The 19,891-nt window shown below is 41.3% G+C and overlaps 1 pseudogene; it reads right to left on the reverse strand.

Annotated features, from left to right (window-relative positions):
• Positions 1-14,924: 14,924 nt before the first annotated feature.
• On the reverse strand, positions 14,925-15,019 carry LOC123792882 (U6 spliceosomal RNA; annotated as a pseudogene).
• Between the last annotated feature and the right edge of the window lie 4,872 nt (positions 15,020-19,891).

The following is a 19,891-nucleotide window of genomic DNA, read 5'->3' on the forward strand; positions in this document are numbered from 1 at the left end:
AAAATCTTGACAAGAATGGCACTGGTAAGTAGTCTCCTGGGAAAAGGCATCGTATGGATAGACTGTGGTGGGGATGTGAGGAACAGTAAAATGTCAAATAACTCTATTTTTGATGTTTCCTGTCCCCTTCTCTGCTCCAATCATCTTTCATTTTTCTCAGTTAACCACAAAGTCTGTAATACATATTAGGCTGATGTTGGCACTCTGGGAAACTGGGGAAGAGGCTTATCCATACCAAGAACAAAGCAGGGAGGAGAGGGCAACAAGGTCGACCAGAAGTCAACAGGACAGGCTTTCAAGGTAAGAGGGAGCCCAGTATAGAAAAACATCTTCTCTTTTACTCCTTTATCTACCATAATTCTAGAATCTTCAGTAAGGTAAGTAAAGACCCATTATATAGACCTGTTTGGGCTAATGATGCTCTGAGGAATGAAGGGGGAAATGACCATTCCTTGTTTGGGGCAAAGTGAGATGCACAGAGAGGCAAGACAACAAACAGGGTTATCAGCAGAAGGAATTTGGAGTGAGCAGTCAGTCTTCATCCCCTACCTTTACTACAGAAATTTGTATCTGGCTGACTTGGGAACTAAGTAAGCTATAGACACTAGTTCTCATTTAATTCATTTAATTGAGTGATTTAATTCTCACTTAATCTTGTGAGGTTAATTTTTATCTTCCCCATTTTACAGATAAGAAAACCAAGGTTAGCGAGTTTCAGTATCTTGCCCAGAATAATGTAGCTAAAAAGTGACAGGGATAATTTAAACCCAAATTTGTTTTACTCAAAAATTATCTACAATTTGTATTCTGATTTTATTCATTTACAACATTCACATCCGGGGGGGGGTAGGTTTCCACCATCATAAAATTGTATATTTTAAAGGCAGCATTAATGGGCTCCTAAATCCTTCCCTTCCACTTTCTCTTTCTTTGACTTTGCTCTCCTTGGCAGGTGGTGGCAGGGGCTGGAGTGAGAAATTTCTTTTTTTTTCAGAGTGTTATTTTTATTTAAGTAATCTTTACACACCCAATGTGGGGCTGGAACTCACAACCCCAAGATTAAGAGTTGCATGCTCTTCTGACTGAGCCAGCCAGGTGCCTTGGAGTGAGAAATTTCAAACTGAAGCATGATCCTATAAATATACTCTATCTTTCGTTTTCCCCCATTACTTGTGAAATTGGCATGAGATAAGGGAGGGGGTACCAAGACAGATGCTATCCATTTGTGTCTTAAATAATTGCCCATAGGTTTCCAGAGCTTTTGGTCAGATGGGTGCAGACCCCTTGATCAAGTACATCAAAGAACCTTGTGTGTGTCTTTTCCTATTTAGACCAATCTCCAGGAAATAGGGCAGGAATCACATGAGGTTCATTTCTTAATTTCCCACAGATCAAGCTCAGAGCTGTGTACATTCTGTGTGAACTACAAACACATGTTGAAATTGAATTGGGTTGAACCCTGCTTCCTCATAGATAAGTCCATCTACCATTTCCTCAGAGCCTGCCGAGAAATGGGTGGGAAATAAGACTCCAATCATAAAGGCTTAATAAAAATTCTCTCCATAAATTAAAAAAAAAGTCAAAATTTGCATGAAGTGATACACTCAATTCTCTGGACAGGATAAACCTCCTTTGGAGCCCTCTCCAGATCCCCACTTTGTTACCAATCATTTGCTCTATGCGTAGCAATGAGATCTCTGGGGTGAGCAAGATGAACTGAGTACAGCTGCATGGTAGATTGGTCGGGCTCAGGTTACCCATATGAAGTATAACCCTCAATATCCATGTTCTGACCCTTGTGCTGTTCTAAAGATGACACTAAGGGAATTTGGTATCTCCCTGGCCCCCACCCAACATGGGGAAATCAATCAGCATGATTAGCCTGGAAGCAAAACACGCACAAGTGGTTTTCTGACGCAAGCACAGCTGGCCTTGGCTACTCTTTGTGGCGTGGCTGGGATTTCATCTGCTACTTTTACGTTTGCTTGTTCGCTTGCTTTGGTCAAAGCCTCCTTAAGTAAAGCATTCACCTCAGAGCTTTCCTCCATGAACAAGTAGCAGAATTAAACTTCCATCTTCCTACTAAAATATTGGAGCACAGTACTCGGATGCTTTATATTTCCATGGTCAATGACTGTTTATAAACTAGTTCATTGTTCAATAAACATGACTCAAGTATTACTTAGCTAAATTCCCATGGTAACTAGAATGGAATAAGATACAGAGTAGCTCATAAAAAGTTTAAGAAAGTATTTTATTTGTGTCCCTAGGATTTGGTTCCATTGTCCTCAAGCTGAACAGTTTGTACTGAAAACTTGCAAGAGCAGGAAATGTCAGTCAAGACCTTTAATGTTGCAAACATGATATTAATTTCCGCAAGAGAAAAAGTTAAATCTCAAAGAGGAAAATTCGGAGGGTGAAGAATAGGAGAAAAAAGTTCTTTCTTGATGCTCAACTGAACTCTGCAGACCCAGACCACAGCACGGGCTCTTGTCCCAACTCAATCAGTGATGAACACTAACTTCTACCACCTGCCCTGCCAGTAACCAGCAGGAAATTCATGGACTGGATCTAATGCATAGTGGTCACTTTACCTCAGAAGGAAATTCTATTCTCTACCCCAAGAGAAGACATTCATCCAAGTCTTTGTAACAAGGAAAGGCACACATTCACTTCACCTCAGTTTTGATATTCAGGAAAATACATGGATCCGTGGCAAAAGGGTGCAGATGAAATGTAACCAGTGAGATCCAGCTCAGCTACCCTGCCAGACGGTCCAAACTGCAGGACGCACTCCAGCAGATGTCTCCATCGGCACTTACTGGAAGGATGGCAGTGTGTTCTCTCCATGTGGTTATTATCTTCTGTTGTTTCTTGCCCAAGGAAGAAGTGGCTCAAAAAGAACAGAAACCACAGCGTTTGATGATTTCTTATGAGCAGCCTCCCAAATTGTCTCCCCACTGCCAGCACTCTGGGAGCCAGGCTCTGGTTCTGAGCCTCTACTCCCCTGCTAAAACCTTTCCGAGGTTCCTAGCCTGACAGGATAGACTGTTACACACCCAGGGGTCCTCCGTGGCCTGGCGTCTGTCCGTTTCTCTAGCCCTATCTCCTTTACTCTCATTCCACAATTAACCCCCTGACCACACTGAACTATAAAAGAAGGTTATTCTTGGCTCTGGGGTTTTTGTCCTGCCACACTCCAAGTCTAAAAGCCCTTCCCCATCTTGCAATCTCTCATCCTGTTTCCCACCTCCTCAGCTTTGGAGACATGGCTCTGGTTTCTTCACCTCCCATCCCAGGGGATTAGATGTCATGTCTTCTCCGTCCTCATGAGCCCTGGAGCCCAGGGGAAAGAGCTCTGTGCCTGAGTTGTAGAAAGTCCTTGCATTCCTGTCTCATTCCTTCCAGTTCAATATCTTGGGCTAGATTTACCTGAAATCCTCCCTAGAGGTTCAACACTTGAAAACATCTGCAATTGCAAAATCTACAAAGGTTGAAAAGCAGAGAAAAAAATTTGGAAGCTCATTTAGCTGTATAACATGGTCTGACCTGAACTTATTTTGGGGAAAACCTGACTTGAAGTGACATGAGACTATTTATAGCCTTTAATTTTTCCACTAAATGTTCACCTGGATATGTTTCACTGTAGCAATAATATAATGTATTTGAAAAATTTTTATTTATAAAAATGTAAGCAAAAATCATAATATAACTCTTAGAAAGATACATGAGGGGTGAGATTGGGGGATGTAAGAGTTAAAACCTCAAATACCCTAAAAGGAAGTTAAGGCATAATGCTCTAAAATTGATACATCAAGAAATATCAGATATATTTAGTATTCAGAAATATGGTAGCAAATACCTATGTAGTCCTACAACCACAAAGATTATTAGGTGTCCAAAGAACTTCTTTAGTAATTTCAACAAACAGTCAAGGAATGGATAACTCTAATTTAGAAGATCTCTTTGAGATAATATAAAGAGAAGAACTGCTTCCCAACTCACTTCAAGAAGATTGCTTGACTTCACTACATCTCAGAGCAGCTTGGGAAAGGAAAATTTCAGCCCAAGTATCACACAGGAACATGGGTTTAAATTATTAGCAAACCATATCCCATCATGTAAAAAAGGGATAGTACATAATGATTAGGTAAGGCTAATACCAGATAATAATGGTGGTTTAACATAAGAACATTAATTAGTATAATATGCCACCCACCACTTTAACAGATTAAAGGTCATATGATTATTTCAGTTAATACAAAATAAGCATCTGATAAAATTGAGCATTGATTTGTGATTTAAAAATTAAGAAATATATACTAGAAAGAACTTCCCAAATCTGATAAAAAGTATGTTTGAACAGTCAGAGAAAATGCCCTTTGCCGTGGTGAAAAGTTAAACGCTTCACCTTCGAGGTCCAGAATAAGACAAAGCCACCATCATCACTGTGCATCAACATTGTGTTGGAGGTCTTAATGAGAAAGGAAAATTAAGAAACAAAGTGGTCATTTTTATAGATATGTACACAGGAAATTCTGAAGAATCTATAGACAAATTAGAATTAATAAAGAAGTTTTATAATTTATTGGGTGTAAAATCTCTGTATCTACATCTATATATCTAGATACAGACGTTCCAAATGGATTTCCATATTTTGAAGATTTCCTTTATATAGCACTCGGAAAATTGATTGTAAAGTTTATATGGAATTGCAAAGAGCTAAGAATAGCCAAGATAGTTCTAAAGAAGAAAAATGAGGTATAGGACTTGCCCTACCAGATATCAAGATTGATATAAAACTTTAGTAGTAAAGACAGTTTGGAATTGAAACAAGGAGAGAAAAATATTCCAGTGGAACAGAGGAGAGAGTCTGGAGGCAGACCTGTTCTTATATGAATGTCTCATTTATAAGGAAAAAGCATTGCAAGTCACTGGAAGAAGGACTTTTCAATAAATAGTGATTCAATAAATAAGGTGTAGTTGTTCATATAATAAAATAAAAAGGAATCTGACACATCTTGACACTATACAGAAAAGTCAGTTCCAGATGGATTAAAGTGAAAACTATGAAGATTTTAGAAGATGATACAGGAGAATATTTTCATGACCCTGTATAAGGAAAGATTTTTATTTTTAATTTTTTTATTTTACCTTTTTTTAAGTGGGCTCCATGCCCAATGTGAGGCTTGAACTCAACGACACTGGGATAAAAAGTTGCATGCTCTACCAACTGAGTTAACTAGGTGGTCCTGGAAAGATGTTTAACATGAGATATAAAACATGCTATCCAACAATGTGATGATTAATAACTCTGAGTACATTAAAGACGTTCAGGGGCACCTGGGTGGCTCAGTCGGTTAAACGTTTGCCTTCGGCTCAGTTCATGGTCGAGGGGTCCTGGGATCAAGCCCCACGTCGGGCTCCCCACTCAGCGGGGAGTCTGCTTCTCCTTCTCTCTCTGACTCTCCCCCCTGCTCATGCTCTCTCTCTCTTTCTCAAATGAGTAAATTTTAAAAATCTTAGAAAAAAACCCTTTCATTAGGTTACTCTAAAGAGACTGTTTGAGACATAGAGTGAGAGAAGGGGCTAATATCAAAGATGTAAAAACTTCTGCAAATATAAAATCTGTTAAAAAAAAATGGGCAAAAGTCCTGAAAAGACACTTCAGAGAGGCAGTGCAAATGGCCAATAAGCATGTGAAAAGTCTCTCAAACTTAAACTGATTAAGTGATACCTTAAACTATAATTAAGAATCATTAAACATATGGATATCCATCACACAGCCAACAGATATGGCACAGATGATAAAACTCTGACAATATCAAGTGTTGGAGTCAATGTGCAGCATGAACTTTCACTTCCTATTGAAGAGAGCATGAATTGATACCACGATTTGCAAAACCTTTGGCATTATCCAGTGGATTTGAAGAAATGCAAACTCTTATCACCCAGCAATGTCACTCCTTAGTACATAACCTAAGGAAAATTATGTTCATGTGCACCAAGACACAAGTATAAGTATGCTTATAATGGTATTGCTTTTAATAGCTCCAAACTGGAAGTAACTTGAATGTTAATCTACAGTCTGAGAATGAGTTAATTGTAGATTGATAAATGGTGGTTGATTCTCCAGCATAATAACAAGTGAAAAGAATAACGGACAAAAGAATGTATATAGTATGATTATATTAATATCTTTTGTATTTTAAAGGATGAAAGATGGCCTTGTATCCCAATAAACATTTTTTCCCCATTTTCTCTGTTTATTTGTTTTTTCCCAGCTGCTCAGTCCTGGACTATGAACTTAAATTTTATCTGCAGAAGTATTCTGCCAATCCCCTCCAGTTCCATCCATGTCAATGCAAATGGTGGGTATTCATCCTTTCTGATGGATGAGTAATATTCCATTGTATATATGAACTACATCTTCTTTTTTTTTGGAACATTTGACATTTTATTTATTTGTTTGTTTGTTTATTTTTTTATTTTTTTGTTAGTCATCATACAGTGCATCATTAGTTTTTGATGTAGTGTTCCATGATTCATTGTTTGCTTGTAACACCCAGTGCTCCACGTGATACGTGCCCTCCTTAATACCCATCACAGGCCTATCCCAATCCCCCACCACCCTCCCCTCTGAAGCCCTCAGTTTGTTTCCCAGAGTCCATAGTCTCTCATGGTTCATTCCCCCTTCTGTTTACCACCCCCTTCATTCTTCCCTTCCTTCTCCTACCAATCTCCTTGCTTATCTTTTTTATCCATTCATCTGTTGAAGGGCATCTCGGCTCCTTCCACAGTTTGGTTATTGTGGGTATTGCTGCTATGAACATTAGGGTGCATGTGCCCCTTCTTTTCACTACCTCTGTATCTTTGGGGTAAATACGCAGTAGTGCAATTGCTGGATCATAGGGTACCTCTATTTTAGTGAAATAAGTCAAGCAGAGAAAGACAATTACATGGTTTCACTCATATGTGGAACGTAAAGGATAGCATTGAGGACATTAGGAGAAGGAAGGGAAAAATGGAGGGAGGGAAATCAGAGGGAGAAACAAACCATGAGAGACTAAAGACTCTGGGAAACAAACTGAGGATTTCAGGGGGGGGGGCCTGGGGGGATGGGTTAGCCCAGTGACGGGTATTAAGGAGGGCATGTATTGCAACGAGCACTGGGTGTCATATGCAAATAATGAATCATGGAACACTACATCAAAAACTAATAAAGTACTGTATGGTGACTAACGTAAAATAATAATAATAATAATAATAATAATAATAATAATAATAATAAAGAAATGCTCTGCCAAGAATTGGTTGTGATATTAAGTTGACCATATTGGGAAGTAAAATCCAGTTATTACATATTCTCTCAGAAAAGGGAATCTCAGACATTTTCTGCTTTTGTTGCTTTGTTTTGCAAAATTCAGGTATCTTTTCTGATGGCAGTGCTCAATCCTTCTTATCTTGCTAAATATAAAAACCTCCTTGCCACTTTTGTTTTGTCCAGCACAGGGCTGAATTGTCTATTGACATGGCTTCTGCTTCTAAATCAATACGGACTCATCTCTATTTATTCAGTGATAAAACCCACCACCCTTCTTCAAATCACACTGAAGATCTCTGGACCAGCACAGTACCATATACCCTAAAATTTCCCCCTTGTAGTCAACCCCTCTCCCCCAGAATATCAATTTAAATATTCTTACCAAGGTGACACAGAGTTAATAATTAATTCATAATTCATAATTACAGACTTTTCAGAGGTGAAAGACAAATTTCATAGACTAGAGCAACAATTGCTAAAGTTCAAACTTCTTATAAGTCTCCTCTGTTAGAAATAGCATCTGCAAGAACAATTTTATGAAACAGGCCACTATCTCTTTTCAGCAACTCTAGGGTAAGAGGAACATTTTTCCTCCTGACTGAGACCTATTTCATCAGTTGTTAGAAAAGCTTGTAAATACCAAAGCCAAGTGCTGGAATTCCATTAGTTTGCCCCAGGGAAAAAAAAACAAAAACAGATTTGTGAAGCTCGAAACTTACAACATGGAAAGGAAAAGGATTGTTAACAAATTGAATATGATGTACAGAAATGTTTTGCATCTATAATACTAAGCTGACACCCCTAGGCAAGATCCTAGTTTATTTTTAGTATTTCCGGTTCTTCTGTAACCATCCCAAGAGTATTTTATTATATGAAAAAGAGAGTTTGTGGTTTGTCGCTGATCGAAAGCTGTGGCTGAAACGTTTATTACTCATCCAATATCTGTGGCTCCCCCGTATTCCCTGGTCCCCCTTCGGTTAAATGAGGTCATGCAACTAGTCGTGGCTAATAACAGTGTGTTACAGGAGTTACATAGATGGGGCTATGTAACTAGTTCTGGCTTTGAGCTGAAGGGTTGCTGAGTGTGACTCCTATGCTTTCTTCAGCTGCTGCAGCAACAGGGAGGTCATGTGTTCCACATGGCTGCTAATGGAAGCCTGAGTCTTTGGGTCACCACTTGGAAGGGGGCTCCCAGAAGAAGCATCAGATGCACATTGTTAATGTACTAGAAATAAACCTTCATGTGCTGAGACATTGAGATTGTTATTGCAGCACAGCCTAGCCTAAATTGACGGACACAGAAGGGATTTTAAATTCTATTTCTTCCAATCATCTATCTGATGTTGCCTTCATTCATTTGATGTTTATTGAGCATCTCCTAGCTAGGGCCTGGGCACTAGACTGTAATGAGTGGGTGACCAGGAAGGTAACAGAATACTGCTGTGTAGAATAGCTGAGGGGCAAAGAGGTGAGGCCAAGCCATCAGGAAAAGTTTCCAAGGAGAGGTGGCACTCAGGGCCTGAAAGACAGCAGAAAGTAGCTACATCTAAGAAATCATGGAAGGACATTTTAGGTAGTAGAAACAACATGAAGGGTAGAGAGGTGTGAACGGACACAGCAGGTATAGGGAACGGTAGTAGTAAGCCAGTGGTGCCAGTGAAGCCACTCAGCCTTCATTGGCACAGCACACCAACCACATGACCTCTGGGAGACCCCACCTGTTATGTCTTCTCCAACTGCTCATATTGGCTGATTTGGTGGCAGTTACTCTTGCTATGTGGGGAGCTGAACAGTGTTAGGAAACTTAATTAAAAATGGTTTTATTTTTTTAAATATTTCATGCACATATTGATTCTTCACATCGAATAAACTAAAAAAAAATGTCCTTAAGAAGGTATTAGAATGAGCAAGACCTGAGTGTAAATCTTGACTTGGTCATTGGACAAGTCATGTAAACTTCTCTGTGAAATGTTCATAATAATACTTCATCCCACATTGCGGGTTTGTGAAAACATTCAGTGATGTTTTCAGGGGCAGCATATCTCATTTCACAGTTGACAAAATGTGCGCTCTCTCTCTCTCTCACACACACACACACACACACACACACACACACACACACACACACACACATACACACGGTGTCTGGTACAGTGTAAGCCAGTTCACCACGTCCAAGGGCAGTTCTGAAGCATCGTGGCCAGGACATAGTAGCTGCGTCCATGAGTACTACCTTGAGTCTGCCAAATGGATGGGCTACACAGTCTCCTGGTAAGCAGTCATCACTAAATAGTTATGTTCACACCCAAACCTGAGAGTTTTGGATAGCAGTTGTTCCTTGGTTGGGTGCTCTGGGAAGTAGTAATGGTAGCTCTGTTGTGGGCCCGTCAAGGTGGGGCCACTGCCAACCTGGCTGGAGCAGAGATGACGTTCTGAGCATGTGTTGGCCTCAGGTCAGGAGAGAAATCTTGTTGGCCCAGCCCTGGGAGGAGATGTGTGTGGTTGTTTATCCTCTCCCTAAGGATGGGCCAAGGCAGCATGCACAGGCTGCTTTTCTTACCCTTCAGTTTGTGAAGTGCCCTTAACCCCCTATTCTTCTAACATCCTGGGTACCAGGCTTTTTTGCAATTAAGGAATTAGATGTGGAGAATGATGAGCTCTCAGAGTTGGAAGGGAAGACTCAGTGTAAGAAGAGTGACTTGCCTTGAGTTGATCCTCTTTGACTGTCAGAGCCAGAGCTCTTTACTTTCCATTACCCTGTTTGTCTTCTGGTTCCTAGGGACTTCCAGTCTTCAGTAAGGCAGAGAAATGAAACAGGAGCAGAAGAGAAGCACTGGGTAAGAGCGCATCATCGACCTCTGTGGCCCCAGCAGGGCCCTGTTCAGTGCTATTCCTGGGTCAGCAGGTTCTAGCATCCAGGGGTTCAGTCCCATTCCACAAGCCCTCAACAGCTGATCTTGACCTCCTCTCACAAGCCCAGAAGAGTGTATGTGTGAATGGTGTACTGTCGGGGATGTAGTGCCCAGTTCGGCAGATTATACACTGCACAATGATAGCTGGCTTGGGGAGCACTGAGTGAGGGCTAAAATCCAGCCCATGATTCTCACTGGGCTGTGCCATTTATGAGTTTGCATCTCCTAAGAGGGGGCATTTTTTCCTTCTATTTCCCACAAAAGTGCCTTCTAAAATAGTGGGTGGTCCTCTTTACCATGATCTCTAAGATCCCACCATCCTAAAGGGTTCTCCTGGACTCAATTCTGTCTCTTTCCATAAGAAGTGACTTTGGAAATGTCACAGATGGTTTTCCCTGTTACTTTCTCTTCTTCCTTCAGGAACCCACTTCTCCACTCCTGCTGTGGCTGTCCACTCTACTGCAAGTCTTTAGTGGCCAAAGCATTGGGTTAAAGGGAGCTTGGTCAATGAGCAGAGAGTCCCTGGCAATAAATGCAAGATTAAAATGGAAATTCACATCTGTCACACACTCATCTCTGAACTGAAATAGTTATATTTCCTTCCTCGGACCAAGGGAAAAGGTGGATCAGTAAATAGGTCGAAACCTGGATAAGATTATCACCCTAAGAACTCAATGAGGAAGGACTACAGTGAAATTAGGTATTAGACATTCACTAAATTAACCAAGATTCCAAACATAGAAGGTTATTGAATAGCTTCTAATAGTCTTGTCAGCTGCACACCTACTTCCCGAAACATACATAGAGTGGTCTCTTTGTGGTGGAAGAGTGGTGGGCAATTTCCAACTTATATTCCAACAATCTACATGAAGTATGTTTTAATTAGGAAATTAAATGTAGCATTTTGGGTCACATTAATGAAAAATTCTCAAAAACAGTACTGCTTGGAAGAAAATACATGTGATCTTCAGTTATGTCTGCAATACCAAGAAGTGTGGGCCAATTTATCACCAAGAGTAGAACTAATTACCTTATCATGAGATGATTAACACCACATACAGTCTAGAACTATACCGTCCAATATGTTAGTGATGAGTCACACGTAGCTATTTAGCATTTGAAGTGTGGCTAGTCCGAATTAAGATAACACTTAAGTGCAAAATACACAATGGATTTTGAATACTTTGTACAAAAACTTGTAAAATATCATATTAATTTAAAAATATTGATTACCAGTTAAATAATATTTTGCATATAGTGTGTTATTTTTTTAAAAGATTTTATTTATTTATTTGACAGAGAGAGAGACAGCAGCGAGAGAGGGAACACAAGCAGGGGGAATGGGAGAGGAAGAAGCAGGCTCATAGCGGAGGAGCCTGATGTGGGGCTCGATCCCATAACGCCGGGATCACACCCTGAGCCAAAAGCAGACGCTTAACGACGGAGCCACCCAGGCGCCCCTAAATCAAATGTTATTAACATTGAATTTACCCATTTCTTTTTACTTTTAAAAATGTGGGTACTAGAAAGGTTAAAATTGCATATGGGGCTTACATCATATTTTTATTGGACAGCTCTGCTGTAGAAGATGGGAGAAAACAGTACTCTTCTTGACTCATGGTCAGTCCCCCTGAAGCCCATCTAGAATGAGCTCTCAGGAATCCATTTCTACACCAAATCCCCAGATCTTTTCCAACTTCAGCAACCTACCCCTCCCATTCACCTCTCATTCTGTCAGATGACACTCATTCAAGGTTCTAAGGACCATGTTAATCATAGGTTTTTACTCTTTCCTGAAAGGGCTCTGGCAGATCCACGGTCTCTCAGAGGAGAATTGGTTTAGACATTTCAGAGTCTTCAGATAGTTGCCTCTACAAGAGAAACAAACTTTTCTCTTCCTAATTTTGATGGCTTTCCATGGCCAAACTTAGATGAGTTCTTATGCTATACACTTTCTGCCTCTTGACTTGATCTACCAAAGACCCTGCCCTACCATGCATGAAAAGCAACACTTTATAAAACCCACTGAATACTTTTCAACCTGTGTCACATATTTCTGTTTGCACCCTCCTGAATATACTGAAGAAAGTAAGTCTATCGTGGAATTCATTTTACCACTGATATCTGCAAAAAGTGAAGTGTTTTGCACAAAGACTCAGCAAGGGTTAATGCTCAGATAGACCACAAGCCCTAGTTCTCTTCCAGTCCTGGATCTCTATAGCAAGGGAAGAAAGCAACAGAAAATGCACCGATGCTCTGACACAAAAGCTCTAACCAGTCTCTTTTGCCAGTCCAGCCTCCACAGTGTTGCCAGGATAATCCCTTGAAAATGCAGATTTTGTTGTGTTCATTCCCTACAAAACAAAGAAACAGAAACAAACAAACGAAAGAAGAAAATCTCCAGAGGCCACAGAATTACCACCATGCCCCTTTGCCTGCATACCTGGACTTCAATATGTCTTCTCAACCTCATGTCTCCCCTCCCCACCTTGTAACTCCCCACCTCACAGTGCCCAGCACCTGTACAAATGCCACAGTTCCCCTGGGCTTGTTTTCTCAGTTCCTCCACTCTGGCTCTTTGCGTTACTCCCACATCCCCCAGCCTCTTCATTGCCTGGCATACCCTTCAGGCCCAAGCAAATGTCAGCTCTACTGGAAGCTTTCTGCAACCTTTCCAGGAAGAATTAATATCTTCCTTCTCTGGGTTTCCACAATCCTTTGTACTCCCTTTGTGCACTATGCTATTTTCATATTAGGATCAACTTTTGTGTCTGTCTCCTCCATTAAACTGTAAACTTCTTAAGGGCAGAGACCCTCCATCTCTGTATCTCTATGTGTAATAAATACCCAGTGGGTAGTCCCATTCATCCCCATCTGTATGTTGCTATTTCCCAAGTCCATTTGCTGACTCCAGCTTTTTTCCCTCAATTTCTAGACCTAGTCTTTAACAAATATTTTTCATCTGATGTCCCACAGGGACTTTAAACTCACTGTGACCCAACCTGAACTCATCATGTCCCTTACCCAAACTGCTCTTCTCTCATGCCCCCCACCCCTACTCTGTGTTTGGCACCATCATCTACCTCTTTGCTCAAGTTAGAAAATAGGAGGCAATTTGACTCTATCTCTTCTCTTACCAACATCCCTCTCCCTCATTCCCAAAATCTTATTCTGTTATGCCAACTTCCCAAATATCAATTAAATCTATGCACTTCATTTCTGCTGCATGCATTCACTCAGGGCATTATCATCTCTAGCTTAAATTACAGAAATCACATTCCTTGGCATCTCCCTGCCTTCAGATTTGCATCTAGCACCTAGAACAGTGTTTGGCATGTAGTGAGCACTCAGTAATTGCAGACTGAATGAACAATGACTGTACATAGATGGGTGAGTGTGTGACCCAGTCATGTTACAAGAAGCCTCATCTGTTTAGATATATCTCTTACCCGCCATCCCATCTTCCACTTCTTGGTCCAAAGACTCACGAAATGACTTGAGGGTTGTCTCTCTTTGAACTTGAGACTGGAATAACTTTCTTAACATGTGCAGCACCCAACAGCTTTGAACACATTTTCATATCAGTTTTGTCAGCTGAACTTCACACTCCCCTATGAGATAGACACCTTTGGGAACCCCTTTTTGGAAGCCAAGTCTCTCTTTTCCAGAGTTAGAGAGGCTGAGTAATTTTCCCAGGGTTACCAAGGCAGTTGGGAGCAGAGGCAGGGCTCAGGCAGGAGCATGTGCACTCCAAAGCCTGGCCCAGTTTAGCTGGATTTGGCTCATGCTCAGTGGAACACTTGCTCTTCAGATTGTAGGTCTGGCAACAGGATACTGAACTCCCAGGGGTGCCGAATGAAAACCTCTGAACTCCTGCTGGCTAGAAGTGTGGCACCTCATCCTCATGACCTTGGAAGCCTGGCAAAAGAGCCAGTGAAGGGAAGCCTGGAAACCGAAGGCTTGAGGCTCTTCCTCACCTCACTCTGTCAACAATGATAGGCAATAATCAGGGCTGCCTGTCCCAGATTGCTGCCAGGCATGTCACAGAGATGAAGCACTTCTCTGCTCTGTCCTTAGTTTTCTTTCTGGAAACCAAAACTGCTGAAAATGTAGAAATGCAGTTGATGAAATCTACTTGGTCAGGGCAGAAAATTCAGAATCGAGAGTAATCACAGGAAGAATTGCTGGTGTCAGCTTGATGCCTGGAAATGGGCTGTTGAAGGGCAGGGACAGTGGAAGGAAAGAACTGAGTGCATCCCAAATGGCCCTGCGGGCAGCCTGAGCTCTGGAAGGATCCCAGTACTTCCCAAGCCAGTCGTGTGCTGACGTGTGCTCCACGTGTATTGACAGGGAGCAGGAAGACTTCATTCAGGTGACTGTCAGCCCGAGCACCTCAGCATTTGAGGCACTGTGCCAGGCACTGGGCATGGAGCTGATGCAGCAAGGCCCCTGTTCCCTAAAAGCGTGCTCTAGCCAGGCAGGTAAGACATGGACGGCAATAGCATGGTGTCAAATACAAAGTCGTAAGTTTCACAGAAGAGATTCCGACAAGGCCCTGGGGCATCCAGGACTGGGGGAACCAGGATTTGCTTCATGAGGGAGGAGGCTACAACTAACATATAGGATTTGGATAAGCAGAGAATGAGAACATTCCTGACTGAAAGAGCCACCTGGACAAAGATAAGAACTAGGCTTCTGTGTAGCTCAGGAATTTGCATGTCATTCTTATGCAGGGGCCATGCTAGTATTCCAATTTCAGTATGTGTGCTGCCGAAGCAAGCACTGAATGTGTAACTCAGATGTCAGTGGTCATCTTTTCTATGCTGCCTGACTCAGTCATTTCACTCCTGTCCACACAGAACCCCCTAAGATGTTTGTCTCCTCTGTTAAAGATTTGAAGCTATAGAGGGGTCACTTTGTGCAGCTTTTGGAATTCCACTTAAAAATTCCTATGGAACATTTCAATTCTCTCAAGTCCTTCTGCCTGATTGTCATATGGAACACAGTCCTCTTCCTTTCCAAATAAATAGAACCTGCCCTTTGAGGGTCCTCTCAGTCAAATTTTATCTTATATGTGTATTTAGAGACTATATTTATAACTTCACTCTTTCTCTCAGGTTTATGGAAAGACTCTTGCTTGAACAAATACAGCACAGGTTTTGGAAGTATTCTGGTGAAAACACTCACTCCATTGCATGCACATGATCAAGTCCAGGATATAAAGCACAATTGACTCCTTTTCAGTTGTAGGACCGAAATAACTCCTTATGGAGCTTCTTATCACATGTCCTGGGTGGAGTGTTACCCTGTCTCTCCAGCTTTTTTTCTGAATCATTGTCTCCCAACTTAGGGGCAAGCTTTAGGTCCCTAGATGCCTGTGGACCTGCTGTGTCTTCTCCATGCCCTTGTGTGGCCAAGCCCTCCTAACTATGGGGAAGAAACAGCCATTGCTTTGTGCCACAGAAACAAACCAAGATGATCTTCTGGATTAAACTATATTGGAGAGTCTTTTGATGGTGGGGATACCCAGTGGAAAAAAGGGAGACTTTGGGGAAATCCCTCTAGGATTATTCAACCCAACAAATCTAGTTTCCTTCTTTTGTGATACTTGAGAGGGGGCCTTCCTCTGGGAGGCACAGACATATGATCTTCTGTGACGGGTGCATCCCTATCCCTGAATCCTTCCAAGTCAAGGCCAGTGTTGCCTGTAGCCCGTCCTTCTGGACCTTCCCCTTGTCTCTTCTGTTCTTCTATCATCTATTAGAAGACTCATGTCCATATTGAAGCATCTTTACCCTTTCCCTTCTGTGCCTCTGTTGAAGCACACATGCCATTTTACCAATTACGGGATATTGTTTTTGATCTTCCTTCTAACACCAGTTCATCCGAGGAAATTCTTCTGTATTCTTCTTCTGTAATATTTTTTTTTTACCAATGTGCAGCTGCGCACTTGTGCTATAGCCTCAAGGATTCTTAACCACTCAGAGTCTTCCCAGCATCACTGCTCTGTGAGTCAGGAGGTTTTTCCATCCCAGAGCCTGGTTCTTTGATGATCTGGACTGGATGAAGGGTGATGGAAATGATAATCTGAGCCATGCGTCTTGCTATGCTCTTTCTCCCTCTGTTGCCACCTACAGAGATGTACCTCTGGCGGTGGACATGCTCCTAGTCCTGTGGTGATGGCAGGTTGTGTCAAGGGGACACAAAGTCTTCCCTGAAGAAAAGACCTCATTTGGTGGCACTGTTCCCCTTCACTGGTCCTCAGCTTCCTTATTTGTGCTTATGTTATCAGCATCCTGAGAATGGATTCATCTGTCAGGCAGGTTTCACATTAATAAAGCTCATAAGTGGGAGTGAAGTTGAAAATAAACAGGCTAGATTAATAGTTTCCAAGAACTGTCTCAAGAAGTAGAATAAAGTCTAAATCAGTAGCATGCTGTTTCCCTGGAGCAGAATTATCTCAAAGCTAAACCACAATCAGAGCCCCAACTCTGACTTGCAATGAGAAATCACTACCATGGAGAGAAAATTCTGAAGCCCAATGGAGCCCATAAACTCCCCGTGGGCAGTCTTTTGCAAGGAGCCAAGTAATTCTATGGTTGACTGGTAAGGTAAAAGCAGAATAAAGGGAGTTAAATAAAAGAAATATTCAATGCCGTTAGGACATCATAGCTGGATGTTTTCCTCTTATGGTTGGGACAGTCTGAGAGTGGCCATCCAAGAATACCCAGAGTCTCTTAACAATGATTCACCATGTCTACATCCATCATCAAAGTAAAGATGTCTTCACCACCCAACTCTAATGCTCTAGGTCTATTGGGTGTGAAGCTCTCTCCACTGAACAGAGGTAGTTTCTCACCATTCTTGTTTACCTGGCTTCTCTTGTTTCTACATGGCTGGTGCAGGCCCTCTTCTGATGGAGATTCCTCCTTTAGGTGCCAATATACTTGATCTGATTAGAGTAAGGACCTGCCAAATAGAGATCTGTGCTCACTCCATAGAGTAAGTTTTCTCCATTTCATTAACTGATGAATTTACAATCTGGCTGTGGAGGGAAAATTTTATTTCTCTCATTCCCAAGTTCTTACACCATGAATCCTAAATTTCTTAGAAAGCCACCAGTCTTGGAGTCCCTCTCTACCACCCCTGCCCTGACATCTTCTAGAAGTTCTAGGCTCCACATGGGCATATAAGACTTCCATGGAATAAAGACACAGGAATAATACATTGACTACCCTAAGATACAGCACCCAGCTGGCAGACAGACAGCTACCCTGATGTCTGATTGCTCCAGAAAACACACAGTGGGAGAAGGGGAAAAAGTTTTACTTTCTTTCAAACAACAACAAATGCCAACAACCAGGACTGGTACATGGGATAAAGCACAGTCCTCCTATTGACATTTGTTTGGCTACACCCATCTGCCTTATCAGAGTGAAAACTTTTACTAGAGTCTGGCAATTGACTACCCATCAAATTCTGGTTTCAGCATCATTGTGAGTTTCCAAATTTTGGTAGTATTTCTAGGTTGGGAAAGTCTCTATCAAGTGTTTGTAACTTGATTTAATCATATATGGAATTCTTGGTTCCACAGTATAGTTTGAAGTTTGTAGCTGCAAAGTCCGAACCTAAAACTTTATAAACATCAAGGACAAATGGAAGGCATTGTTATTGTCTTGGGTTTCTCTTTCACTTCACAGAGGAATTTGGGCAAGCAAAGCTTTGTACACAGAGCTCTGACCGATTGAGGTTCAGCTAAAATAGGTGAAACTCCATGTGGGGAGCCCTTAGAAATGTCGGTAGTCATACTGGCATTTTCTAAGAGTCTGTTGACTGCAAAATAAACCTTTTAAATTTCAGAAATAGGTCAAGTTTAAAAGGAGCTTTAAAAATTTCAAGACTCCATGTCTACCATGGGGAATGAAGACTAAAAATACTAAAAGTAAATATTTTGAGACAGTGTTCTTCATGGGGAAATGGGATCGTTTTCAAAGGAATTTAACTATGTTCTTGGCCTTCTGTTTAGGTTCTTTCATGGACTGTGATATGTTGGAAAGCAAATGAGCTTGGAGCTGGTCAAAACAAGTAGGAGATCTGACTGATGAAGCTTAGACAAACTGGTTTTACTTCTCTTTGAATTTTGCTTCACAGTGAAGATGTGGGAGATGATGTCAGGAGTCAAGGCATAACGTGCACAAAGTGGTCCATAAATGTTAATCTCCTCCCATTGCAACATCTTTATCTTCTTTTATTTTTTTTAAAAAATTATATGGTTTCACTCATACGTGGAATGTAAGAAATAGTGCAGAGGATCATAGACGAAGGGAGGAAAAACTGAATGGGAAGAAAGCAGAGAGGGAGACAAACCATGAGGGAATTTTTTTTTAAAGATTTTATTTATCTATTTGACAGAGAGAGAGACAGCCAGTGAGAGAGGGAACACAAGCAGGGGGAGTGGGAGAGGAAGGAGCAGGCTCCCAGCAGAGCAGGGAGCCCGATGCAGGGATCGATCCCAGGACCCTGGGATCACGCCCTGAGCCCAAGGCAGACGCTTAATGACTGAGCCACCCAGGCGCCCCCATGAGGGACTCTTGACTCTGGGAAACAAACTGAGGGTTGAGGAAAGGGAGGTGGGTGGGGCGGATGGGGTAACTGGGTGATGAGCATTAAGGAGGGCATGTAATGTGATGAGCACTGGGTGTTATACACTACTAATGAATCGTTGAACACTACATCAGAAACTAATGTTGTACTATATGTTGGCTAATTGAATTCAAATAAAAAAATTAAAAAATATTTTTATACAGGTGTTTTTTTCTCCCTAGAGAAAAATACATTTTGAAAATAAAGGAAAATGTGATAAAAAAATAATCACTTTGATTCTCTGATTCTGTATCATCAAAACTCATCTTTCTCAAATGATGCACTTTGGTTAATTTGTACTGTATTCATAATTCCAGACTGCAGGTGAAAAGTTCCTTTATTTTGAGAGTGGTTTAACATGAACACCACTATCAGGTGTTGACATTTCTCAAGTATCTTCTCATTTGGTAAAAAGACAGTTGCTCATGTAAAACCCGACATCAAGAGTCCTGTTGCCAAGGCAAGCAGCAGAATAATTGAGATGGAGGCATTTGCCTCTGCATTATGAGCTGATCCCCATGTTCCTCACCCACATTTGGGATGTTTCTCTCTAATCTCCTGCATAAGTTCTTAGCTATCTCCTCATTTGAATTGACCCTACAGATCACTTTGGGAAATCATTTGCTACTTTTTCGCAGTTTAAGAAATGGAGGCACACATGCACACAGCTTTAGTGTCTTGCCTGAAGCTGTACAAGATGGTACTGCAAAACCAGAACCCAATTCTCTGCACCGCCAGATAGGTTTCCCCACTCAGAGGAGCTGTACTGTACCACTTGCAGTAACTATTTGCCTACAGTCCTGCATGAATCTCATTAATATTAAACTTATCAACACCCAGGAATCTATTTTAAGGTACTCTGAGGTAACAATCTGCCCACATATATTATTTTCTTTTAGGTACTTTAATCATTTATAATATCTAGCCAATAACTTTTTCATTATAAATGGATTAGGGAGCATATTAGAATCATTACTACCTGTAGTTGGCACCCTTGGGAATCTTTTATTCT

Source organism: Ursus americanus, chromosome 20 (assembly GCF_024610735.1).
Source record: "Ursus americanus isolate L20-20 chromosome 20, mUrsAme1.1.p, whole genome shotgun sequence".
Taxonomy (NCBI): Eukaryota; Metazoa; Chordata; class Mammalia; order Carnivora; family Ursidae; genus Ursus; species Ursus americanus.